Source organism: Vulpes lagopus, chromosome 11, assembly GCF_018345385.1.
Source record: "Vulpes lagopus strain Blue_001 chromosome 11, ASM1834538v1, whole genome shotgun sequence".
NCBI classification, from domain to species: Eukaryota; Metazoa; Chordata; class Mammalia; order Carnivora; family Canidae; genus Vulpes; species Vulpes lagopus.
In genome coordinates, this window is record NC_054834.1 from 15,078,235 (window position 1) to 15,105,653 (window position 27,419).

General features: G+C 39.2%; 1 protein-coding gene across 4 annotated transcripts in view; it reads left to right on the forward strand.

Annotated features, from left to right (window-relative positions):
* SRPK2 (SRSF protein kinase 2) overlaps window positions 1–27,419 on the forward strand; it is a 247,192-nt gene that overhangs the window by 144,608 nt on the left and 75,165 nt on the right. The window lies entirely within an intron of this gene.

The window sequence follows — 27,419 nt, forward strand, 5'->3', positions numbered from 1 at the left end:
TACATGGTCCTGTCATATCAGTATCTTCCATGTACTGGCTCCTCACCTTTCTCTGGATTTTAGAGCCTGGCAGTGATGGTCTCCAGCTTGTTGTCTCCACCGTATTTACAGCTGAGTTTGATGTAATCCATGGGTGCTGCTCAACGGGAGTGCCACGTTTGCCTTGGCTATAGTTACTGCTCCCTCTGAAATGCTCCTGTCTCCATCTCTGTCAGAGTCTGACACATTCTTCAAGTCCCATCCTAAGTATCTTTATCATTTGCTTAAGGACTACCTTTCCCTTCCAGTAAAGGATTCTTATGGTTTTGGTCACTTTCATCCACAGATACTCTTGCTGAGACTGAGCCGCAGTGTCCTGCTGGCCGATTGTGTTCCTTCATGCTCTTGGGTTTTAAGGTTAGAAGAGGGACCTCAGTCTCCCTGTAGATAATGTCCTCCCCACTCCTGTCAGGCCCCTGCCTGTATGTCAGGACCCGGTTCAATTCTACACCTCCTGGAAACCTTCCTGGATCACTAAGTACCTTATCAGGTTCATCACAACCATTTAGTTCTTCAATTAAAAGCTGTTTTGCTTTTTTTTGCCTTGACTCCTGGGCTAGATTCCTGTGACAGTGACTCTGCTTCACTGCCTCTGTTTCCACTCTTACCCCATAGTATACTCAGATGTTTTTGGTCTCTGTGTGGTTCCTTGACATTTTTTTTTTTAAAGATTATATTTATTTATTCATGAGAGACACACACACACACAGAGAAAGAGAGAAGCAGAGACACAGGCAGAGGGAGAAGCAGGCTCCATGCAGAGAGCCTGACGTGGGACTCTATCCAGTCTCCAGGATCAGGCCCTGAGCTGAAGGCGGCACTAAACCTCTGAGCCACCTGGGCTGCCCAAGTTCCTTGACATTTCTTACCTCATGGCCTCAGTGCCATCCATTAATTTAACCAGAACCTGTTCCTATTCAACGATCATGGATCCTGACTATAGAATTTTATTCCTGCACTCCTTCTCCATCTGTAGGGCAGAGTGTGGGATGAGAGGGAAGGAGAGAATTATCTCTGTGACAGCAAAGCTTAAGGCCCTGTGTTTGATTCAGTGAAGGTGAGATACCTACATGTCTGGATTTTCTGAGTGTTAGCGCAGAAAGGCAGGCCCTTTAAAGCAGCACTGTCCCTTCACATTTTAGGGTAGTTTATATGCTTGCTTAGTTGAGCTGAACTCGCTGCAGTTTTCTTACTCTCTTGGGTACCAGCTTTTTAAACAACTGTTGGTGGGCCAGTGTCATTCCAGCATCAATTCCACAGTGAAAAGGCAGCAAAGAGGCTGCTGCTTCTGTGAACAGTAGTTACACTTAATCAGCAGAAACCGAAATGTTTCTATATAAAAGTGATAGATGACTGTATATATTAATTTCCTCCAAAGTAAACAAAAAGATGTTTTGGTATCCTCCTTTGATGTCATGTCTATGGGCTTCTTACCCACACATCTAAAGAACTTAATATTGCAGCTTTCATGCTCCCTTTAGTATCTAGATGTTGGAGTGTCATAAATTTATTTATTCATTTTTTATTTTATTTTTAAACAAATTTTATTCATTAATGAGAGACACAGAGAGGCAGAGACATAGGAGAGGGAGAAGCAGGCTCCCCATGGGGAGCCTGATGTGGGACTCAGTCCTAGGACCCTATATCATGACCTGAGCGAAAGGCAGACCCTCAACCACTGAGCCACCCAGGTGCTCCAGAAATTTGTTTTAAACATGTTTTGAGGAGAGATATTTCAGAGAGTTGATTTGAGGCTTTGCAGCCTCAAATGTAAATTTTCAACGTGCTAATCAAAAGCTCTAAATCCAGGCACTGTACTATTCTCCTAGCAAGTTAATTTTCTACATGTAGTGAACTCTATCCATTCCTTGGATCACTTCGCCCATACCAACTTGGGCTGTTTGGTTTTGGTCATGATTCATATTTTTCTGTTATTAAAACCGTCCTTTTTTAAAGTAGTAGATTAAAAATACTAAAAATAGCTGTGGGTGTGGAAATTTGCCTGTATCGATTATTTCCCCTTTCCTCATTTCTCTGAGGGTAAAGGTAGGTTGTGAGATGTTTGCTGTGCTTTTTTAAAATATTTTTTTAAATGAAAAGGAAAGTGAATAGACTTCTTGAGCCTCTCAGAACTGCTCTGTATTAGCATAGGACATTGCATTTTCTGTATAATTAAGTACAATGAAGTGTGCTTGTAGCTACTCAGTTTTTACCCCTTCTACTCCACAATGTGGAAGAGAAGGAATTGCATTACTATATTTTTAGTGCTTTTTATATTTTACCTGATTAACAGAAGAACTGTGACAAAATACATTAAAATCTAAAATATTTTTCCTTAATTGTATATTCTGTACTTAAAAATTACTCTTGAGAATTACTGATTCAATTAATGGGAATAAAGATTCTAGACGAAAAATTTCCTTTAGAGGGATTTCCTGTGGTCTGTGGCATATGGTGTTTGTTTGGCAGCAGATGAGGTAAGGGTATAATAATGAATTCAAAGGAAAGGTGGCTACAGGAGGGTGGCATAGGAAGAATTAATTATAGTTTTAAGACTTGTTATATGCTCTTGTTGGACTTTTCTTTCATTATTTTCCTTGCTATGATTCTGGGTCCCCAGTTACCAGGCTTAGATCAAGTTGGTCTGTTTTCTGTTCTGTAAAATGGAGGATAATAATATCCATGATAGTGTTGTAAAGAGGATTGAATGAGTAAACATATGTTAAGAGTTTAGGATGATACCTAGCGCTTATTTAATCTCAGTAGTTAGTACATATAATACTTTTATTATTTTTTATACTGATGGTATGGCCACAGGAGTTCATGTTCTTTCTCGTATCTGCCTGGACTAGGAAGTGGAAAAATAGGTGAACATGTTTTGTTTTGTATTCTTGCAGCTGTCTCTGAATTGACTAGTAGATAAATACGTAAATTTCTTGAGAACCCTGAGAGTGCAGTGAGGTAAATTTAGATGGTAGGTGAAGAATATCTGTGATGTATAATGGATTCTGAGTTGTGAAAAAATTGGATGATGCATAATGTGGCTTTTGAAGGTGCAGGAATAGGAATAGTTTCATTGTTGAAAGAGAATTTTTAAACATTGGAAGGGGACCTCTTAGGATCTTTGGGGGTATTGCAGAATTTGAGGGTGAGTTTGAATTGTTCCAAATTCATAATGAAGTGTTTCTGAAAACCATTTTTAAAACAAACAAACAAACAAACAAACAAACAAACAAAAAAAAAACCTTTTTTGTCTCGGAACCCAAGGGAGGAAACATAGAAAAGATAAAAGGATTGTGCATCCCTAATGTCCATTCAATCAGTGAAACTCTTCAGACTTATATTCTCATTGTTGATTGTGTATCAGTGCTTTAACTATTTTCTGTAGACTTGATGTCTTGGTACCTTGAAATTTCCCTGGATGAGGTTATAGAATAACAGAGATGCTTTACTTTGGGGCTCTATGAGAGGATTGCTAGGGAATTGTCTTCAAATTCAGGGATGTGGATTTGGGGAAACATAAGTCTCTTACTCCTGGAAAAGCCTGGGGATAATGTCCAGTCAAATCCCAGGCTCAAATCCTTCCTGATTTTTGTCAAGCTCTCTGGCTCACTGCATGGCTTACTTCATTTGGCTGGTAGCCCCATCTCGCCCCTTATAAAGCCTTAAGTGAACAATGCAAGCTGAATAGGAAAGTGATAAGCTGTGTAATAGTTTTACTTAAAACTATTACTTTTAAGACTTTACTTAAGGGATCCCTAGGTGGCGCAGCGGTTTAGCCCCTGTCTTTGGCCCAGGGCGCGATCCTGGAAACCCGGGATCGAATCCCATGTTGGGCTCCCTGCATGGAGCCTGCTTCTCCCTCTGCCTGTGTCTCTGCCTCTCTCTCATCTCTCTCTCTGTGACTATCATAAAAACAAAAACAAAAACAAAAACTTTACTTAAAAACGTGTATACATAACATCGAGCTGTAATTCACATAGCATATAGTTCACCTATTTAAAGAGTTCAAGTCAGTGGTTTGGGTATATTCACACAATTGTGTAACCATCACTACAGTAAAATTTAGAGCATTTTCATCACCCTGAACAGAAATCCTTTTCCCTGTAGCAGTCATTCCTCATTTCTCATCGGCCCTAGGCCACCAATAATCTGGTTTTTTTTTTCTCTAAGGATTTGCACATTTTGGAAATTTTGTACAAATAGAACCATGTCTTTGGTTATTGTCGTCTTCAACTACCATAATTTTCAGGGTGCATCCATATTATAGCATATATTCATTTTTCATTCCTTCTTCATGCTAAGTAATACTCCATTTTGTTTATCCATTTATCAGTTGATGGACATTTGGATTTCTGCTTTTTGGCTCTTTTGAGTAATTCTGCTATGAACATTCCTGTGCAAATTTTCGAGTAAAAACATTTTTTTTCCCTCTATTGAGTATACTTGGAAATTAAATTGCTAGGTCATATGGTAATGCTTGTTTCAGCTTCTGTAGAAACTTCCAGACTATTTACCAAAGTTGCTGTACTTACTTACATTCCACCTGCAGTGTAAGAGATTTCCAATTTTTCCACATCCTTGCCAACACTTGTTATTAGCTTTTATTTAATTGTTATTATAGCCATCCTATTGGGTGTGAAGTGGTATCTCACTGTGGTTTTTATTTTTATGTCCCTGATGGCTAATGATGTTGAGCATCATTACTTATCATCATGTGCTTATTGGCCACTTGTTTATCGTCTTTGGAGAAATGTCTGTTAAGATCTTTTGCTCAATTTTAAATTGAGTCATTTATCTTTTTTATTACTGAGTTGTAAGACTTCTTTATTTGCTTTCAGTTATTGAGTTTGGGAGTTATGGTGCCTTTGATTCTAGGGGAAAAAGGACCAGGCAGCAGTTAACAGTCACAGTTCTCACCACTCGCCACTAAGGTGTCTGGTAATTTAACACAGAAGGATAGAGGAAGTGAAGAGGTGAGAAGTGATTTGCTCTTGGTGCGGATGAAAGCAGTCACTGCTCTCTTATCCTTTTATCCTAATCAGGATATTCTTTTTGACTTAACTCAAACTTGGACGGTGGTGAGGCGGAGCTTACTTTTTGAGGGGAAGGTCTTTGCTGCTGGTGACATGGAAATCTTTTTAAATCTTGAATTTTTGTTTCTTCCTTGAACACATACACAATGTTTTGTTTTTTTAATCAAGCAAAAAAACTTTTATTTTTGTATATTGGGAAATATATAATCCCTAAATAGTTCACAGGCAAATAAGATTTTGTATTTATTTTATGTAAAATAGATTTAGGGGCACCCAGCTGGCTCAGTCAGAAGAGTACAGGACTCTGGGTTGTATGTTTGAGCCCCATGTTGCGGTGAGATTACTAAAACAAATAACAAAACAAAACAAAAAACCCTTAAAAACCATTAAAAAATAAAATAGATTTAATATTTTGGCATATTTATTACCATATTTTGAAGACCTTTAGATTCTGAGACTCATTAGAAGTTCTTAGTTTTATAGTTAACTTTGGGGTGCCTGGCTGGCTCATTTGGTTGGGTGTCTGACTCTTGATTTTGGCTCAAGTGGTGATCTCAGGATTGTGGGATTGAGCCTGGCACTGGGCTCTGCATTCAGTGTGGAAGTATGAGTTCAGCTATAAGAAAATTGGTTTAAGAAAGAAGTACAATATATTTTTGGCAGATATTTTTACTGAATGTGTTTTCTATATTCTTTAGTCTTAAGAGTGGTTGTTTTCTATATGGAGCTTATTAAACTTTATAAATAAAATTAAATTTCTGTATCTATAATTACAATGTAAAAAAGATGGCTGGGCAGATTTTTCACCAAATTTAGAAGGTTTTAGGTGTTCTGAGTGAAAATATACAGGCTGTGTGTCATGCTTAAGAGCAGCTTTGGGAGGTAAGGTGGCTGTTAACCGTTACAGACTGATGGATGATGGGAAGCGCTCCCTGCCACACTTCATCTAGGACCTGGAACAGATGGGAACAACTCGTGGTTTGAAGTATGAATCTTAAATAGAAAGTTACTAGGGCAGATGATCCTAACTGCTGGTTGGCATCTCGCTGTAGCTTGCTCCAAGAATGATAGCACCAGTGATTGTCCAGGGCAAATGGAGAGTACTAGTTGCTAGTCTTAAATAAATTACCCACTGTCTTTACAGACAGAAAAGCAAGCCAAATTTTATTGACAGTTTTTGGATGATGGCAGTGTTCTAGGTAAATTTAACTTCATTACCATGATTATGAAAGCTTCAGAAAGGAAAGGGAATCACTTGATTTGATATTTTAACACCCTCTTTATATTTTAGCTCATATGCATCTTGAGATTAGTTTTTTTCCTCATGAGAGGCTTAACTTTGATTTAGCAAGTAAACATTTGAAACTTCTTTGGGCCAGGGAGGATGTGTGGTTCACTATAAATAGTAGATAAACATACCAAGTTTTGTGAACAAAAACAGGGACAATGGCAAGATGTATTTTAACTGGCAGTTTGCAGTTCGATTTAGAATTCTGCACGTTCCAAAATGGAAGAAGGTGGCAAGCTGAAACTTGAGCTGACCTTAACTGTATAAGTGAGGGGTATATTCATGGGGTACTTGAAGCCAGTTAAAGTGTTTTTTTGAAGAAAGAATAGAGACTCTGAGTTCCTAGAAATAACTCTAACAAAAACTGTGTATGGCCTTTTTGGAGACAATGACAGAGTATTATAGAGGACATAAAAGCACTCTAGTATCAGGGCACGTGAGTGTTTCAGTCGGGTGAGCATCGGACTCTTGATTTCAGCTCAGGTCATTATCTTGAGGTCCTAGGATCAAGCCTCACATCAGGCTTTGCTCTCAGCGCACAGTCTGCCTGAGATTCTCTTTCTACCCCCCCCCCCCTTTGCCCCTCATCCTACTCCCCCTCCTCTTTTTTTTAATGGACTCATAAAATGAGAAAGGGCACCGTATTTATCGTATTTATCATGTGGAAGTTATTAGTTTGCAAATTCCGCTAGGTCAATTGGTTATCCCTATGGGATAAGTTAAACCAGAGTTCTACCTTGTGCCTTAAAGAAAATTTCCAGGTAGATAATTATCTAAATTACCAGTATATCAGAGTTGAAGTTGTACTTGTACATAGCCTGTTGATGAGAGCTTTTACTGGTAGGTATACACTTTCAAGCAGTGGGTTTTCTATTCTTTTTGACCCAGTGCATACACAGATCCATGTGTATCCATGTTTCAGAACTGAAATTTGTTTAAAGAAATAATACTCCTACTAAATGAGACATACTTTTCTACATTATTCTGTTTTTAATAAAATACTGCCATGACCTGTGCATTGATTTCACGAGTTACCGAGTATAGCTTGGCAGAGACTGCTTTTGGGAATCTCTTGTGCGTGTGTATAGGGAGAAGTGCATGACAATTTTAGCATGTTTGTAGTGACAGAAAGTGATACATCCAAGAATGTGGCTAAAGTATAAGAATATGTGTAGGAATGATGAATCTTAGTTTTGAGCCTGTAGAAGGGTGAGGGGAGGAATTGAGGGTCCTCAAGTCTAGCTATGATAAGTTCGTCTTTAATCTAAAAAGATCTGAAGTAAGTGTGACTGTTACAGTTTGTTAACATTGCAGATGGGCATACTTTTTTTTGTATCTTTCATGTAGTGGAATATAATATAATAAACAAGAGGTGGGGAGAAAAGGAGCAGAGGTATTGAGGTGAGGCTAGATTAGTAAGCAGGAGCCAGATCATCATGTTAGGAATATTTTTGCTTTATCTCAAGGGATAAGGGTTTTAAAAAGGAAGGAATGATGAGATCAGATTTGTATTTTTGAAGGATCTTTTTCTTTCTGTACTATAGTTGGGACGGAATTGGGTGAGCGGAAGCTGAGGGACATGTAATGATTCCGTTGTGGGGTGTTTGTGGCTTAAACAGAGCAGGGTAGTGAAAGAGGGGAAAGAAGAGAGTGTATGCACATGGGGGAGGCAGTCCATTTGTTGTTGTCTGATCAGATGCAGGGGCAGGGGCTGGTGCTGAGGGTAACTCCTAGTTTCCCTGTTCACCATTGAGGTGTGTACCTAGTGGTGGTCTTACCTGGGAGGGGAAACAGAAGAGTTGGGTTAGATTATAGCTGGTGAATGCAGAGAACTTATTAGTAAGTCAAGTTTTCTATAGGAAGATGATTATGCTCATCATTTCTGCTTGATTCCATTTCAAAAGAACTAAAACTAAAATTTTATAATCAGTGATTTTATGTTTACAGAGTAGTATTTCTCCTTAGTTTGGTTTTGAATAAAAAGGTGATATTCACATCAAAGATGGGTCAAAGAAAGGTATTAAGGTTATATAACAAAGCCTGTTTGAATAGTAGTACAGACACTTGAGATAATAATAGGAATTGGTTTTGCCTTATGATATAATTTATATGTATTTATAGAACTTTTAGATGTACTGCTAGGTATTGGATTAATCTGTTGGAGGATTTTTGTTTTATGAGTTAGCTTTTTCAAACATTATAAGATTTTTTTTTTTTTTTTTAAACATAGGCTCCATGCCCGGTATGGAGCCCAATGTGGGTCTTGAACTCACGGTCCTGAGATCAACAGATGGATGCTTCACCGACTGAGTCACCCATGCTTCCCCAAACATTATAAGAATTTTTAATTGTTCACCATCTTTGGTCTGTAATTTTAATTTAGGATTTTACTTTACTTTTATTTTAAGCTTTTATTTTTTTATTCATGAGAGACACACAGAGAGAGGCAGAGACATAGGCAGAGGGAGAAGCAGACTCCCTGCAGAGAGCCTGATGTGGGACTCAATCCCTGGACCCCAGGACCATGACCTCAGGCGAAGGCAGACACTTAACCACTGAGCCACCCAGACGCCCCTTCTGTTTTCGTTGCAGTTGGTTTCCAGAAACTGGTTTTGCATTTATTCTTTTATTACTTTATTGTCCTCCTTTGCACATGAAAGGAGTTTGATAAAATCCAAAGTTGACTGTTCCAACCGACACTATACATATAAACTGTTTTTCTGTAGGAACGTGTTGGGATGCACCTGCTAGTGAAATGGAAACCAACTTGGCTTCTCGGTATCTGTGTTTTTATGTTGGAACTGTTACTTAAGAATCGTCAAAGATGACATGTTAGTAGTCAGTACTGTTGCAGACAGGTGTAGCTCTGTGCTTGTCATCGGATTTTCTCCCCCTTTGCACATGGTTGGTCTTTAATAAATATTTGTTGAATGAAAGTATACCATGGCCAACATACTGAGAACTTGAATCTCACAGTTTTTAGTGTCTTTTGAAGTTCAATTCCTACTTTATAAAGATAAAATGTCACTCCTAAAAGTGTATTTTTACGTAGAGTTAGAAGACAGGCAGTGGTTCTCAATGAGCAGGATTAAATTAAGTGACTTAGAATGCTCCCTTAAAATATTAGGATAGCATGAGCCCTTTGGTGTTGAACCCCTCACTTGTCAGGTGATTTAATAAAGCACTGATGTGATTTTCAGATAAAACTTTTTGGTTTGTTTATTATCATTTTTAAAAATTAATTTTATTTATTCATGAGACACATAGAGGGAGAGTCAGAGACAGAGGCAGAGGGAGAAGCGGGCTCCCTGCAGAGCCTGATGTGGAACTCCCTGAGCCAAAGGCAGACCTGGCTCAACCACTGAGCCACCCAGGTGTCTCCTTTTTTGTTTGTTTAAATTCCCATACATATATTATCTGGAATTATAAGGTAATAATTTTATTGTGTATGGAATTTTATTTTTAAAAATTAAGGGTAGAAAAGGATTTAGTAGATGATTTTAAGAAATAAGGAAATAATTTCATGTTTTTTAATTTAAGAAAATATTAAAGGCTTGCATATTTGCTGTCTTCAGAGTACCTGTGGAGCAAGAGCCCCATTATCCAGGGTTCTGTTGTTTTCATCTCAACTACCTAAGAGACAGAGTAAGATCACAGAGTTGTGAAGTTTTGCAGTATACAAGGCGTGGAACCAGGAGTGGGGTGGTCGGAGGTGGTGCTTAAACCTGCAAGCGGGAGAGCAGAATGTGTCTGCAGTTAATTAACGTGCCAGCAGGATGCAGGAGGCCCTGTCCTCACATCTGTGGAGGACACAGACATTTCATAGGGAGACGATCAAATAGGACTTGATGGTGGAAGGAAGAGTATAATTTGTCAAGATAGAATGAGGAAGAACGGCTTCCATAAAGCAGAAGGCTGCACCGAGGTGGGAGATACTTAGACTTGGGGCACTCTAGTGCAGAGTTGTGGCAGGACAGATTGTGAAGGAAGGGCCTTCAGTTCCATCTTGTGCCTGGATTATTGAAATGTGGACAGCTTGTGACAGGTCAGCCCATCAGGAACCTCTTTGGAAGATGCTTTTTCATTTTTGATGATGTTCGGAAAAGGACCTGGAAGGCAACAGCAAAGGATAGTTGTTGCAGGTTATTTTGTTTGTTTTTTTAAGCTGAAGAGAAACACAGATCTTTTTGAAATTATTGCCCTTGAGCCCATTCTGGGCAAGTGGAGATAAGGTTGTGAGGTATCATGGTCTCATGTCTTTTCTGGACTGGCAGGTCCTCTGTGGGGTCTGTGTGCAGGTCAGTGCAACGACTTCGCCTTACAGCCGGGTCATTTTGCACAAAGAATAAATGCATCAGTGGTGAAAGTTTCTTCTGTGCTGTTTGTGCTTTTTAAGAAATCAGTCTTTAAAGTGTATTTGAATAAATGTGAAAGCATTTAGATAATGCCTGGCTCATAGCAGTAATTAAAGTTTAGCTGGCTTTTCCCACCACTAGAATTACAAATAGAAGCTTCTGTGTTCTAATTCCAGTGTAGACCCAGCAAAATACTCCAGGAGGCCAGGGGCCATTATCAGTCTTGTTCATGATGAAACAGACACAGACCTATGTAGTAAATTGTTCATGTGGTTATTGTTGCATATAAGTGGAAGTCTTTTAGAAGTATGTTTTGAAATTCATATTATTATGGATTCTGGCTCTCTATATCAAAATGTTCTCTCTCAAAAATATAAGTAATGATGAAAAACTTACAAGAAATGTGGGGAACAGTGTTTAAAGAGCTCGCAATACTCAGAATAGATACTGAAGTATGTTAAAAAAAAAAAGTTTTAAAACTCACCCGTGTTTTTGCTGTTAAAGTTTTCTGCTTAAAATGCTTACTAAATTGTTAGAATATTGTCTTCAGCAATCGTTAGATCAAATTTTACTTCAAATATTGAGTTACAAACTTTGTTAATTATGATTCCTTTATTGTTCTTAGGCATAGCATGTAACACTACGTTACTGTAAGGAAACAGTCTTCTATTGCTGAAATGTCTGCGGTAGGGTGTGTGCGAGAGAGCCCATCCTAAGCGGTTAAGGCTACCAGTACAGCCACTGCCTGATGCTGAGTGAAGTGTGTAAAAGATTTCTGTGCAGCAGTTTGGCAGTATGTTTGGTTTTTAGGCGCCTGTAATCTTTGATCTGGTAGTTTACTCCTGAGACTGTGCCCCAAGAAAATAATGTAGATGTAGGGAAAGTTGTCTGACCAAAGATATTTTTAAGCATTATTATATATAGTGTCTCAAGGCTTGAAAAAAGGGAATGGTTATATAATTTGGTAGATAGGTGTCATGAAGTAGTCTATGCCTATTATAAAATGACATTTAGAGAGTTTTTGAAGACGGGAGACAATGCTCATGAAAAGAATGGCCTCAAGTTATGTAAGGTATACATGGTTAAAGGTTAGGGGGATATATATGGGGATACTATGGTTTATCTCTGGACACTAGGACTGTAAATAGTTTCTTTGTAGTTCTGTGATTTATATATATATATTTTTTTTGATTTATATATTTTTAATGAAGAAAATGTTTGTTATCTGAAGAAAAAGAAATACTACTTTTCAACCAGAAATGGCACAGCTTGTATCTCTAATTTGACAAGGTAGCTCTGGTAAAGGAAGGTGGGTTGAACGGGGAGGCACCTGGACCATCAGAGATGGATGGTGGATAATGATGTTTAGCGCAGGGGTGTGATTAAGGGATGTATCATAAGAGGAGCAGCATTGGGCTTCAGGGGAGTCATCAAAGAATGCTTCTGGGCATCGACCTTGACAAACAGGTGTGGTTGGGGTGAAAGTAGGCTTTGGCGTGATGTTGGTTTGAGATCCTAGAAGAAATGTCCAGGTTTCTGCGCACCAGTTCAGCAGGCTGGTGGAAATGCTTGTCTGGAGCCAAAGAAGAGTAAAGGCAAGTATATAAAGACCTATATAGCATATAAATCGTAAAGTATATAATATGATTTTGAGACTTTTAAATTTGGTCAAAAAAAATGGTGAGCAGGATTAGTAAACTCTTAAGCTAATTCACTCACATGAAATTCATTTTCTGACTCTACCAACTAAATACTGCAAATACTTTAAGGATTTATAATTTTATCAATTTCTACTCTATTTCTCACCATTATCAAAAGATTACTATTTGGCACTTGTTGTGATTCAGTGTTCTTCTAAAACATTTTAAACATTTCAAGATACCAGTTGAAACAAATTGTCCAGTCTGGGATGATACAGTTAATGCAGAGAATCTGGTGTCTTGATGGACACAAGCAGTTAAGGTGAATTGTAGTGAAAACATTGTATTAAAATTCTGTTGGAATGGTGTGCTAGTTTTGGATTCTTTTAGTGATGTATTTCATATACTAACAAACTACTGAAAGAGCTAATATTTTAGCTAGGTATCACAAGTCAAACTGTCTAAACTATAAATGGCTCCGCGAGGAGAAACAAGATCACTTCAAGCATGTAGTGTATAAAGCATTAATTAAACTCCATCTTTTGAGGGGTGATTGTATTTAGCTTTCTGTCTGCTGACCTGAAAACATAAATCATTTAAATGAAATCTTACTTAATTTTTCAGGATTTAAATAACCTATTATTTGAGTTCCTAAAATTCTCCCTAATAAGTAGTAATGAATAGATTATTTAGCTTGTATACCTTTAGGTATACACTAGTTGGAAATTTTCGCCTGTTCTTGTTACCAGTTTGTGACTGAGTCATTAGTGAGATTCTTTACTCATGAATTTCTAACATATAGAAATAGTATCTTTTCAACATATTTTCTTGTTTTCAAATGAACCTCATTATTTGCTGCATATTTGGGGGAAAGAACGGACTAGGAAATATATTCTTTAATTCAGAAAATTTCTGTGATTCCATTGAAGTTCAGAATCAGTTGTAAGATAAGGAAATCAGTATTATAGGTTTAGAAAGAAATCAGTATTATAGATTTAGAAAGCAGCAGGTATACACCTTTTCAGTTTTGACTTTTCTTTCAGCATATATTTAATTGTCTGTCTTAGTAAGCACCTGTGCAAGGTACATAAACACTAAGGCTGAGCTCTTGTCCTTGGTCATCTACTATAGCATCTTAACCTTGGTGAGAGTCACCCACCACCCAGCCCTGGAGAGACTGGAAGGAACCTGGCTTGAGTTGTTGATTGACTGTCATCAGGGGAGAATGCCAGGGTGACACGCTAATGCTCTTCTTACATATCACAGAAAAAGCATGAAGAGAAGGATGAGAAAAAAAAAATCCTATTGTAATTGTAAGTGGCTCTGGCCTGGGTGGGGCTAATCAGTTTCTCCAATAAAGAATTCTCCAGACTCCTACTCAGGGGAAGAGGAACTGGGATTGTGTTTTGGGAGCAAGATCCTTTGGGATGATGGAGTCTGAGATCCTCCCTTTTCATACCGTACCGTGTCCTCTGTGCCTAGTGTCTCCAAAATGTCTAGTCTTCACCTCAGGAGCAGTTGTAATCTGGTTACTCTAAGGGTGAGAGCGAGCCCGGGCTCCATCCAGCTGCTCTCTGTGTATCCAGCAGACCCCCCACCCCCACCCTTACCCCCGTGCTAGTGTTGAGGCTCCTGTGATTCCAGGCTGGACAGGTTTCTGGTCAGTGTCTATTTCTGCAGTGACTTGTGGTTGTAGCTGCTTATGTTCTTCCTGCTGGTTATCTCCTCCATTCACTGTTTTCTGTAAACATTGTTGAATTTCTTGTTACCCTTCCTCAATTTTCGCTTTCTGATTGTCTTTATTCTTGTGGGTTTTCTTGTTTTCTTTTTTTTTTATTATTATTGGAAAGACAGGAAAAGCATATGCCATTAATCAGACATGTTTAAATTAGACATTCTTTAGCTATGGTTTCTGAGTTTTAACTTTAAAACATAGGGATTTAAGTATTTATACTTTAACGGAATTAATGAAAAGTTGCTTTTACTTGGAGTGATTGAAAACAGACTGTGATTAGAGAAGAAACATTTAAAAAATATGCATTGGGGATCCCTGGGTGGCTCAGCAGTTTAGCCCCGGCCTTCAGCTCAGGGCATGATCCTGGAGTCCCGGGATCGAGTCCCATGTCGGGCTCCCTGCATGGAGCCTGCTTCTCCCTCTGCCTGTGTCTCTGCCTCTCTCTCTCATAAATAAATAAATAAAATCTTAAAAATTTTTTAAAAATTAAAAAATGCATTGATTAAAGAGTAGGTACATTTCCTGAGGTCTTTTGGAGGATTATAATTTTTTATTTGTATCAGCCTTTCTTTGTTTATGTCTGTTTGTATCTATTTGCCTGTACAGTTGACCCTTGAATGACATGGGTTTGAACTGCACAGGTCAACTTGCACAGATCTTTTTTTTTTTAAGTATAATATAGTACTGTAAATGTATTTTTTATGATTTTGATATTTTTGTCCCAGCTTTCGTTATTGTAAGAATACAGTATTATAATAAGTGTAACATAGAAAATATCTTTTAATTGACTGTGTTACAAGTAAAGCTACTGGTCAGCAGTAGTCAAGTTTTTGAGGAGTCAGAAATTACACGCAGATTTTGTACTGCACGGAGGTTGATGACCCTATCACCCACATTGTTCAGCAGTCAACTGTGAATCATAAGCACATTTGAGTGCATTACTGGTAGACACCTGTTAGAGGCAATAATGACTCCTTATAGCAGTGATTCCTAACCGTGGGTGTGTACCAGTCTCCTAGTGACTAGTGTCCAGGACACATTCCAGACCTACTGAGTCACAGTCTCCTGGTTCTAGGCCTTTTTAAAAAAAAAAAAAAAAAAAAAAAACCTTCCCCACTGATTTTGGGTGTATATAGTCTTCTTTAAGAACTGTTGTGTTACAGCTTCTAAAATAAAAACAGATTAAACGTTGCGTGGCATTTATATCTTTCCAGAAATAAACTCAACATCCTTCAAGGGTGTCAAAATCTGGTCCTAACCTTTCTTCATAGGATTTTTTAAAATTTTCTTTTAAAGGTTTTATTTATTTATTCATGAGGGGCAGAGACACGGGGAGCCCGATGTGGGACTCGATCCCAGAACTCTGGGATCACACCCTCAGCTGAAGGCAGACGCTCAACCACTGAGCCACCCAGGCGTCCCTCTTCATAGGATTTCTGCCAATATTCTCCTGTGGGTACCTTATATGCCAGCAAAACTGAACAAGCCTTTTCCTGCTGTCATACGTATGGTCATTCATGCAATTCTCTTGCCCTGAGAGTCCTTTGCCTAGCTACCACTTTTTCTTCCTCACTGGTGAACCTCAATTGTCACTCTTTTCTCTAAGCTTTCCTTGGGACCCACCTGACCAGAGAACATTGTTGCATTTTTTGTTCTTGTCATTGTATCCCCTGGACCTTATAACAGTATTGGAAATCTGTATAACTTGAATAACTTGTGCGTTAATTAAGGAAACAATCTTTTCAGACCAATATCTGCCTTGTTTTATATTTTTATTTTTACACCTGTCTGATATAATCTATTATACTTCTGGTTCATGAATAAAGATACATATTTTACTCATTTTAGCAATAAAATCGAGTTCAGTAAATATTTCTTGAACACATAAATGAGGTACTTTCCCACTACTTGGGAAATCAAGCAGAACTTGGAACTGCAGGATAGAATCACAAAATTTATGACACAGGGAAGGGGAGAGAATATCCCAGTCTCTGCATTCTATTTGATCTGAGTTGGTGAGGTGCTCGGACTCGTAGAGTTCTTTAGTCCCTGCCCTGTCACAGCTGTGAGTTTGATGTTTTTCAAGACAGTCTTCAGTTATTGGATAAACTGGCACTGAAATGGGACTGCGTTGTCTGTGAATGCAAGAGACTGTCATTTGTAGTATTTGCTTTCATGGGTGCCAGCCTTAGCACCGCCTTATGTTTTGAATTTCTGTTCTACCTTAGGTAAGGCTCTTCCTGTGTTCAACTCTGAAGTCTTGGTTTCTTCCCCTTGCTTTCAGAAGGTAGCAAGTCATCTGAACCTAGGTGGCAGAGGTCAGGACCGATTGTCCTGTCGATGTCAATAACTAAAGGGTGTGCAGTATATTTGGTAGTGAAGAGCACCAGACCTTAACCAGCTGGGGTATGATGGGAGCTTGTGTTAAGAGCATTTCACAGGGGAAACTCCTTGGCAGCCGTGATGGTCTTCCCCCTCCCCCATCAGCTTTATTAATGTATAATTTACATCAAGTAAAAATTTACCAGTTTAAGGTATACAGTTCAGAGTTGTGACCAGGGATCCCTGGGTGGCGCAGCGGTTTGGTGCCTGCCTTTGGCCCAGGGCGCGATCCTGGAGACCCGGGATCGAATCCCATATTGGGCTCCTGGTGCATGGAGCCTGCTTCTCCCTCCGCCTGTGTCTCTGCCTCTCTCTCTCTGTGTGACTATCATAAATAAATAAAAAATAAATAAATAAATAAAAATAAAAAAAAAAAAAACAAAGCTGTGCAGAGTTGTGACCAATGTACACATACATGGTGTAGTGAGAACCACAATGGTGAGGTAATACTGATGGGCACCACAAGTTGCCTTGTGCCCCTTTGCAGTCGGTACCACCCCGACCCTGGCCGGCACTGGTGTGCTTTCCATCTCAGAGTCCTGTGCGTATCAGGAGCAGAGAGGACTCATCCCAGTGGGTGTGCTGATGTATATATTTTCTTTAGCCAATTATACAGCTGAGAATATAGTTACTGGCTCTTAACACTTAAATGATCTCACACTACTGTTGTTTGGCAAATTGAGTTCTTTTGAGAGGTTCAGTGACTGTGCGATTGTCATTCTGTGTAGGAAATCTGGCTGTTTTGCCTCCTGCTTTTTTTTTTTTTTTTAATCTTTGTTTTAAGGTTCTTCAGTTTTATTCTATTTTGGCTTCTTTTTATCTGGCACACTTTATGCTTTCCCAATCTGAGAACTTACGTTTTTAATAAGTTCTGGAGAATTCTCAGCTCTTATTTCTTCTAATAGTGTCCCTCCTCCATTTTCTCCCTTTTTTTAAGAACCCAAATATTACATAGGATAGACCTTCTCACTCTCTACTCCAGGTCTTAGTCTTTCTTTCATATTTTCAGTCTCACTATCTTTCCTGTGATCTTTTCTAGGTGATTTTTTTAGATCCTTCTTCCGGTCTGTTTATGGTCTAATCAATTCAATGTATTTTAAGGTTTTTTTTTTTCCCCCCTGCTCATGCTTTAGTTTCCATCCTTTATTTCTATCAACATTATGGACATACTTATTTTATATTCTATATTACAAAATACTAGTATCTGAAATCTCTTTTTGTTGATTATTTCCTTTGGCTTGCTCATAGAGTGTTGTTCCCTTATTTATATGATGATTTGAAAAAAAAATTGTTAAATTACATTTCCACAGGCTTAATCACTGAGAATCCCAAGGAGCCCTGATTGAGGGTACATTTCTCCCAAGAAGATTTCTTTTTACTTCTTCTAGGAGCCTTCAGATGGCAGTGACCTAGAAGCACTCTAAATTTCTTGGGTAAATTTCCAGGATGGGATAGGTATGACAATAAATTCAATGCTAACTCTGCATGTGGAGAAGCATGAGATCACAAATACTCAGGGAGGATTTCCCCTCTAATCTGAAGACATACAAGATAAGGTATCCCAAGTCCGTCTCATTGGCTAATCCTAGGTGCCTGGTTCCATACCCTCCCTGTTTATAATTTTACAGCTTCCTCTTTTCTTTTCTTTTCTTTTCTTTTCTTTTCTTTTCTTTTCTTTTCTTTTCTTTTCTTTCTTTCCTTTCCTTTCCTTTCCTTTCCTTTCCTTTCCTTTTCTTTTCTTTTCTTTTCTTTTCTTTTCTTTTCTTTTCTTTCTTTTTCTTCCCTTTCCTTTCCTTTCCTTTCCTTTCCTTTCCTTCTTTTCTTTTCTTTTCTTTTCTTTTCTTTTCTTTTCTTTTCTTTTCTTTTCTTTTCTTTTCTTTTCTTTTCTTTTCTTTTCTTTCTTTTCTTTCTTCCTTTCTTATTTTCTTTCTTTCTGATACAGAGAGAGGCAGAGACACAGGCAGAGGGAGAAGCAGGCTCCATGCAGGGCGCCCCATGCGGGACCCGATCCCGGGTCTCCAGGATCACTCTGTGGGCTGAAGGCAGGCGCCAAACTGCCAAGCCACCCAGGCATCCCATACAGCTTATTTTTCAAACTTCTAGTAGTGGCTCTATAGAAGAATGTTCCATACTCTTTTAGTTAATCATATTTACCTATTAAAATAATGATATGCTGGAAGAAGTTCATGCTGCTAGGATATTGCATATAGCAGTGTTGTCCAGTTGAACTTTCTGTGGTGATGGAAATGTTCTGAATTTGCACTGCCTAATACCATAGCCACCTGCTGTATGTGACTGTTGAGTGCTTGAAATGAAGCTAGATGACTAAAGAACTGAGTTTTAAATTTTACTCAGTTTTAATTGATTTGGCTAGTGGCTACTGAATTGTATAATTACAGTTGCTTTTAGATTTAGAACTTGTGGAACTTTGCAGAAGCCTTGTCTGAAGTGGTACATGTTGCATTATTTCCTGAGTAGCATGAGGCAATCATGAGTGGTTATAGTAAGTTTCATCAAAGTACAAGTCTCAGTAGACAGTTCTTTATTTGTAGCAATTTATCCTGTACCCATTTGACTTTATATTGCCTAAAAACAGAACTTGTAGATAGCATATATGGGTCCTAGGTTTGCTAGTTTTTTTCTTCTTGTTTTTTTTTTAGTGTATAGCTCATCTTAATGTAAAAGGTAGGTTTATAGGAGGTTTTTATACATATGTATATTCTTTAAAAATGTATGTAAAATACATGGGATTTATATTGGTGATTATATTATGGGTTATTGCTATGGATTATTAACTGGTGCTCTGCCTTGGGTGCTTTTTGTTCATCATTTCTCCTTGGCATTCTCATGTGCTTGAAAAGGCTGTAGCTACCATCTGCTTGCTCATGACCTCTACTTCTATTTACAGCCCAAATCTTGATTTTTTAGCTATAGATTCTACACACCAAGCAACCCACTGTATTCCTACACTGCGGGGCGTCCCATAGTCCTCTCAAACTGAGATAAAGTAAAAGAGAAGTAAGTTTTCTCTGAAAGCCCTTCCTCCTCCTTCTGGCTCTGTTCTCCATCCAAATTAATGGTAACATTATGTTACTACCAGAAACCTAGGAAGGAAAGACCCACCTCCAGCAATTGAATTACCAAGTTCTAAGTTCATGGTTTTATCATCTCATCTCTGGTCTCCTCACTACTTGCTTCCTGCTTTTATCTTTTCTACCCATTCCACATGCCAGTTCTTTGCATAAAGCAAATCTCTTACATTTCAGCGTCTCCTACTTGCTGTAAGGATAGAGCCCAGACTCCTTGGAGCAGTGCTGTGGGTTCTTCCTTTGTGAGCTGATTGCAGCAGAACCTCTTTCCTGTCTCCAGCAACACCACAGCCAAGACTCTTTTATGACTTTGTGCTTCCAGTCACCTTGTTGCCTGGGCCTTGGGCTTCCTCCCTATCTGCTACTCCCACCATCCAATTCCTCATCGTGTTAGTCTCTTAAGATCACTCCCAGTATGCAGAAGTTTCTGGCCCAGCTCTCTGCCATCTCCTCTTCCGTAACAATACCTGTAGAGCTGTTGCTAGTGCTCATGTATTCATGTTGACATGCATTTTTCCCCTTCTTGCAAGACTGTGTATCCCTCAGTGCTGGGCTCCCTGGAAACTTTCTGGAATATAATAGATGCTGTTCTGTTTGTGGAATCAGTGGATGTCTCTTTAGATGCCTCTGAACTCTGGCTTAAACATTTCCAAGTTTAAGAAAAAAAGAAAAGTTTTTCTTTTTCCACTTCAGATTTCTCCCAGGTCCCACAAATATATTATAAAATATTCACGGTACCAGTGGCATAAGAAGTATGTAGCTCTGTCATATATATGTTGTAAGGTGATCAAACAGTTAACTCCTTTCTTATCTAAAATGTTGATAATTTGGGAGGCAGGTCTATTTACTTATATCATCATCAACTTTTAGTTGGCTGTGCACCATATTTAGAAACAATGTAGTCTTAGAAAATAAGGTCTAAACGTTCTGGCTTGGAATTATGACTGTTTCTGTTTGAATTTGGGGCATACGTTTTGTTTTTTGTTTTACCTGTCTATGCCCAAAAAAGAACTGATTTCCATTCTTGAATACTCAGCTTCTTAATTCCACTGGCCATTTTAATTATTTAAAAAAACCCAGGCCTCACTGTTGTGGCCAAAATCTGATAAATTCACGTGGACTGCTCTCTTACTGAGAACTTACTTGGCAGCTGTATTCATTATTCATTTTCTATTGCTGTGTTACAAATTACCACACACTTAGTAGCCTAAAACAATATGCATTTATTAGCTCATAGTTCTGTAGGTCAGAAATTAGGGCTGCACAGCATGGCTGGATTCTTACTGGACTGAAATCAAGCTGTTGGCCAAGACTACGGTTCTCTGTTGGGGCTCAGAGCACTCTTCCAAGATCACTGGTCATTGGCAGAACTCACTTGCACTGAACTCCTTGTTAGTCCTTCTAGCTACTGGCTGGGCCCTGAGCTCACTTCCAGAGGTCACTTGAAATTCCTTGCTATGTGGACCTGATGGCCAGTTCACAACATGGTTGTGTGCTTACTTCTCGACCAGCTGGAGCATGTCTCTTTGACTTCTGTAACCAGCCAGAGAAAACTCTTTTAAAAAGTAGAGTTTTAAAAAGCTCATGTAATTAGGTCAAGCCCACCCAGCATAGCTGCCTAGTTGCCTTGTAACATAATAAATATAATGTTGAAAGTGGTATCTTGTTCATGGGCTCTACCCATATTCAGAGGAATAGGGAATTACAGATGGCTGAGGCTTACTGGGACTCAGTTTTAGAAGTTGGCCTACCACAGCAGACACTTAACATTCAGGTTTGATTTACCCAAACTTTGGAAGTTTTTTCATTAGGGAGGAATACATGAAATCATTATGGGTTTTGTCACTTTAGCCGTGCGGCTTTACCAGTCTTATAGGAATGCTTTTTGGGTAGGCTATTTTGAGAGAAAGTATGTATTGATTAATTCTGTCCTTAAGCAGAAATGGCAGACTGCATATTTCTCTGGCTAATAATTTACCATCAAGAATGGGAGAGTAAGGGGACACCTGGGTGGCCCAGTGGCTTAGCACCTGCCTCAGGCCCAGGCTGTGATCCTGGAGTCCTGGGGTTGAGTCCCACGTCCGACTCACGCAGGGAGTCTGCGGGAGTCGCTTCTCCTTCTGCCTATGTCTCTGCCACCCCACCCCCCTCTCTGTGTCTCTCATGAATAAATAAAATCTTAAAAAAAAAATAAGGGAGAATAAGGAGGAGGGAGGGAGATAGGGAGGGAAGAAGAGAGTGAGTTTTAGATCAGGTGGTGGACATAGAGAAGAAAGAAAACAAAATTTGACTTTATTGAATGTTCCTAGGAGAAATTCATTTGGAACTTCTTTTTCTCTATATTTTAGTTCCAGATGAATTGAATGAATTAATTTCTTAAAATTAGTGTCAGTTGCCATTTAGGTTGATAATAAAGGAAAGGACTTCTTTTCCTGCCAAATGTGAAGTTTACTTGTCCTTTCTCTGCTCAAAAGAAATAGCAGCTGGAAGGAAGTCGGAACTCCCATCTGGTTGCCATGACAATGTAGAGCAGATGATGCATGCATCTTGTAGGGTTCAGTTTTCTTCCCTTTTGTGATAGAGTAAATGTACATGAAAAATACAATATGCAGTAGATAAGCATGGTAAAATCATCTTAGTATTATATTTAAAGAAAATATTTTGTTTTTTAAGCTGCATTTTTACAATTGTCCTATTTGAGGAGTACTGTGAATATTTAGTTGTGTCCTTTGTAGGGCAAAATAAATATAATTCTTTGTGAAAAATATAAATGACTAGCTGGGATTTTGTTTCTAAAATTTTACTCTAGTTGTTGAGGTGGTGCCTTGTTTATCTGACATGAGAACATGTTCTTTAAATTACTTTACAGAACTACCTATTACTTTCTACTGTAAAGGTGGCTGGAGCAGTTGTGAAGGAGAACATGTGTGCAGATTTTCTAAATCTAAATATAGTTTATTTCTTATTTTTCCTAGAGGCACATACTTTCTAAAGTTGATATTAAAAAGAAAGTTGATATTAAAAAGATATACTTTTGTAAGCTTTTGCTTTTTAAAAAAGCTTTTTGAAGCTGCTCCATACCTGTTAACAGTTAATCCCCATTCCCCTCCTTTTGTCTTTCCTCTACTGCAAGCTCTCAGCAACCACTAATTTACTCTGTTCTCTATACATTTGCCTGGTCTAGTTATTTATTTATTTATTTTTTAAAGATTTTATTTATTCGTGAGAGACAGAGAGACAGAGAGAGAGAGAAAGGCAGAGACATGGGCAGAGGGAGAAGCAGACTCCCTGCAGGGAGCCTGATGTGGGACTCCATCTCAGGACTCTGGGATCACGCCCTCAGCCAAAGGCAGATGCTCAACCACTGAGCTACCCAGGCGCCCCAGTCTGGACATTTTTATGTAAAATGGAATCCTATAACATGGTCTTTTGTGCCTGGTATTTTTCATTTAGCATAATGTTTTCAAGGGTCACCCATGTTGTAGCATGTGTTAGTACTTTTTTTTCTTTTACTTTGTTTCTTTTTATTCCTTAATATTACATTTTATTTATACACATTTTATTTTATTCATTTATCAGTTGATGCACATTTTTTGTCTATCATGAATAATGCTTTGAATATTGTTGCACAAGATTTTGGGGAGATATATGTTTTCATTTCTTTTGGGTATGTACCTGGAAGTGAAATTGTTAGGTTCCATAGTGATTCCAAATTCAACCTTTTTGGGAACTGCCAGACTGCAAAGCTGCTGGACAACGTAACACTCCTGCTACAAATTCAGGTTCTAATTTCTTCATTCTCCACATTACTTGTTATTATCTGTTTGTTGGTTTGTTTGTTTATTTGAGAGGCAGAGACACAGGCAGAGGGAGAAGCAGGCTCAGTGCAGGGAGCCAGACCTTGGGACTCCGTACCAGGTCTCCAGGATCACGCCCTGGGCCGAAGGTGGCGCTAAACTGCTGAGCCACCCGGGCTGCCCAAGTTCACTTTTTCTTTTATTGCATATGCTTTTAGTGTTATATCTACGAAACATTGCCTAGCCTAGGGTAATGAAAATTTACTTAAATTTTTTTCCTCCTAGTTTTATAGTTCTAGTTTCTTCATTTAAGTCTTTGATCCATTTTGAATTAATGTTTATGTATGTGTGAGGTAGAGTTACAGCTTTATTTTGTTGCATACTAGATAACCATTTGTCCCAGTACCGTTTTTTGGAAAGATTGTTCTTTCACCATTTAAGTGTGTTGACACCCTTGTTGAAAATATTTATGAGTTCCCCGCATGGGTTCTTAAGTACTTTTCTAGTAATTCTTATATGAAATAACTTGTTGATGGTTTTCATTAGGGTTGATGAAAAGATGTATTTAAAAATCTGTTGATATATTTCATGAGTATGTATTTGTTGATACAAACTGCCACCTCTGGATCTGTTAAATAGTTGAGATTTAACCAGGCTTTGTAATACTTGTTAGAAGCCATGAGAAACCACTTTGAGGAAGCCAGCCTTAAAGATGGTGTGGCCTTGTCCATACAGTTGCCTTAAGGCAAATTTATCTGTGTTTCTACTGTGTAGTAAGCAGTAACAAGGATGGATGGGATAAAAAAAAATCATGATTGGAACTATAGCATTGTTCTGAGCCTTACTATGATGTATTGGCGATAATTGATGTGAGGCAGGAGAAAAACCATAGTTATTGGGTGACCAGGAATGTCCTCTGGTATTGGTGATCTGAAGGGTCTAGAGTAGTGCTGTCCAGGAGAAATATCATGTGAGCCTCATTTGTAATTTGAAGTGTTCTGGTAGGCACATTTTAAAAAGTAAAATAATCAGGTGAGTTTAGTAATTTTTTTTTTTTTTAGAAAGAGAATCTTTTTTTTTTTTTAATTTTTATTTATTTATGATAGTCACACAGAGAGAGAGAGAGAGGCAGAGACACAGGCGGTGGGAGAAGCAGGCTCCATGCACCGGGATCCCGACGTGGGATTTGATCCCTGGTCTCCAGGATCGCGCCCTGGGCCAAAGGCAGGCGCCAAACCGCTGCACCACCCAGGGATCCCGAGTTTAGTAATTTATCTCATTTTATCCCAAGCATTATTGTTTTAATATGTAATACATGTAAAATTATTAAGATACTTTACATTTTTTGTATGAAATCTTGGAAATCTAGTATGTGTTTTACACTTATCTTGATTTGGATTAGTTACATTTCAGGTACCCGCATGTGGCCGGTGGCTACTGATTAGACATCATAGTCCTAGATGTTTTGATAGGATAGCCAGGTGAAATATTATGTCAGCATTACTCAACCTCCTTTATACTTCAAGGTACTCCCGAGTCCTCCCTTACACATGAGACCTAACTGGCTTTGGGAGGGTTTTCGGCCTGCCTGTTCATTGTGCCCTCACTGGAAAGGTGAGCAGGACCTGCTCATTGAGACCAGAGGGTCTAAGAATTTTGTCAAGTGATAAGGGCAGCTCACACCAAATTAGTTGAGAGTCATTAAAAGAAAGACATTATGATGAAGGTATTTGAGCCTCTCAAAAGAGAGAAAATGGGGTCATGAAAATTAGAATTTCTTTTCCCTTGTTACAGATACAATCTACTCTATAGAGATAAAGCTAAATACAGAAAATACCATGAGAGCAGTGGTTCTCAAACGGGCATGACTTTGTCCCCAGGGGAGTTGTTGATGTCTGAACATAGTTTTGATGGCCACAACTGGGAGTGGAGGAGGAGACGTTACTGACGTTAGTGGCTTGAGGCCAGGGCTGCTGGTAACATCCTACGAAATAGAAAACAGCCCCTGCTACGGCGAATTACCGGGCCCAGACGGCGGTGGTGCTGGGCACAGTAGAGCCTGGCACTGGAAGAACAAGATCCTCGGCCTCGGTTCATTAGTTGTTAGTAGTTTCTGTAGGGAATAGGATGGGTTTCTTTTAGATGTGGAGAATCTCCCCATTTTTTCATATAAAATGTCTAAGGAAGAAAGAGCCAACTTTCAAAGCCTTTCTGACCGAGATTTGTCCACTAGGGAGGTGTCGCACGCTGCCCTGAAGAATGAGTGGGGCGCGTAAGACCATGTCTTGCTGGCCTTCCTTTCCCGCTGGTGCCGTCCTGCTGCCTCCCCTTCTGCAGGCCTCGCTTTTGTCCAGCAGCATTCTACTTGTAGTAAAGGCGTGTGTGTTTAAAAGAGAAGGAGCATTTGCGAGGCTGCCAGAAAGATTATTAAACTTCCATAAGGTCTGTTGGATGTATTTTTGGATGTATTCTGACAGTGATGTAGGTGTTGGGTGGTGAGTATTCCCTTCCAGTGCTCCACCAGGAGCAGTGCTTAGCTCGGAATGCCATCACTACCATGCTCCAATGTCATCACCCAGGGGGCTGTGACTTTGCCTCTAACTAAATTCTAGCAAGTAGAAGTCAACCCAAGTCATTTCAGTATTTAAGTGTTCTTCAGTTGTTCTGCCAGTGATTTTCATATCTGCTGGTGCTCGCCTTTAAGGTCACCCGTGGGCTATGACCCCTGCTCCGTCCCCACGATGCTGGTGTTTCTGCTGCCTTCCATCCCTGCCCCCTTTTGTGACTTGTGGCAGTTTGAGTTTTGGTGGCAAACCACATATGTGAACTCTAGCTAACTTAGGCTAGAGGCAATATAGTAAATGCTATTTGGAGGATCTCCGATTTGGCAGGAATCTAGAGGTCTGGCTTCTAGTCAGGGACGGGGGCAGCGGTCAGGGTGGCTCTGCTGGCCCTGCCTCTCACTGGCAGCTGCAGATCAATTTTCTCTCTGTGACCGCTGACCTGGAGGTACCGGGGCTCTTGGGTGAGCTTTGGCTCTGTGTGCCCTAGGTTGTACTACAGTGAGGAGAGTGGACCTGGAACCAGCTTTCCATTGTGCGAGAGTAGCAGTATCTCAGAGGTGCTTTTAAAGGAGAATCATGGGTGCTGGACAGGCCAAAACCAAGAGCAGTTGGCTATCCCTTTCGTCCTTGTGGGATTCTCCTTGCTCCCCAGACTAGAGAGTCCCGCTCACCCTCCTGAAAGTTTGTCCAGGGAACACCTCTATATTCTGTGGAGTGTCTGGACCCTTCCCATTTCCTACCCGCACAGCTCTGGCCAGCAGTGCCGGTCCCATTGCTACTAAGGGCAGCTTGTTGTTTAAAGGAGAGCTGTGCTTCTTGTGCCTGAGTTGTAACCAAGGCTTCAGGTTTCCCCAGAAGGACACAGTTAGATTTTTTAGAGTAAGTGAAAGCTTGATTTTATAGAGGTGCATTATGAATGCTTTACTTATTTAATAAGCACATGTATTCAGTATGCCCCTGAGTTTCTAGGTACCTGAAAGGTTTACATCTGTAATCTCTCAAGCTTAAAAAAATTATTTTTTTGTATTACAGGTTTTCTCATCTTTTGTAAAAGAGCATACTTAAACATCATGTAGCCTTTGTGTGACAATTAGAAATGACCATTTTGCAACCTTGCAAACCTTGCATTAATGTACAGACTATACCATATGCGATAGACAGTGGCTGCTTTCATTTTCATTTCTAGTTTGGGGGTAGTGTTCTTGATGAGCGAGGTTGATAGATAACTGAGTTCTTTACTGAAAATAACTGTGTGTCAGCTACAGCATATATTAGTCATCTTTTAGGAGTCATCCAGGAAACCTAGCCACATTCTTACTATCTCTATAGAATTTAATTTTAAAATAATAAAAACAAGTCCAAAATAAGTCCTGTTTTAAGTTCAGGGCTGCTTCCATCTGTCTTCTTATAATCTCTGTGGGATGTGTTCTAACTAGTTAATAAGGCTGCGTATCATGGGGGGCAGGGTGAGTACTCTTCATATTTCACTTATAT